Below are 632 nucleotides of genomic sequence, written 5' to 3'. Positions count from 1 at the left end.
CCGTTCACCCCACCCTGGTAATTCTGAGACCCTCTCCCACCCAACTTGCAGGCCCACCCAAGCCACCCCCAGTGGCTTTTCCATACAAACGGCCTGTCTTGGCTCATGCTGTGGACTTTCCCAGAATCTCTCAAAGGTTCACAAACTCTAAACAAGCAGCATTTGGCCTCAGCATGCCCCGTACCTCTTTCTGGCCAGGCACTAGTGGTAGCCGGCTGTGGCTCACAGATTGGCCTCTCCCAGACACCTCCCAGTGTGAGTGGCAGCAATCCCCAGATTACTTTGTGGCTCATTCTAGATGACCCCAGGCAGGGCACAGGCACCAGCTGAACTTGGCCTGTAGTGGGGCCCCTCCCAGAAAACCCTGGGGCCGGCACACCTGGTGGCCAGCTTGAGGCCAATCAGGAACATCACCTTAGCTGCCTCCAAGAATGACACACCCAAAGTGCAGACTGGGCAGGCACAACAGCCCTGCTAAAGCAAACCCTGCACTGTAGGGTCAGCCCCTGCACAAAAGCTCCTCCACTGTAGTCACAGCCAGTCCTCACAGACAATCAGCCTGAGAGTCAATCCCTCCCACTGATGTACAAACAGCAAACAAGGTTCAACTACAACAGGAGGGCAGACACAAC

This window comes from Rhinolophus sinicus, linkage group LG01 (assembly GCF_036562045.2).
Source record: "Rhinolophus sinicus isolate RSC01 linkage group LG01, ASM3656204v1, whole genome shotgun sequence".
In the NCBI taxonomy this organism is placed as follows: Eukaryota; Metazoa; Chordata; class Mammalia; order Chiroptera; family Rhinolophidae; genus Rhinolophus; species Rhinolophus sinicus.
This window is presented reverse-complemented; position numbering follows the sequence as displayed.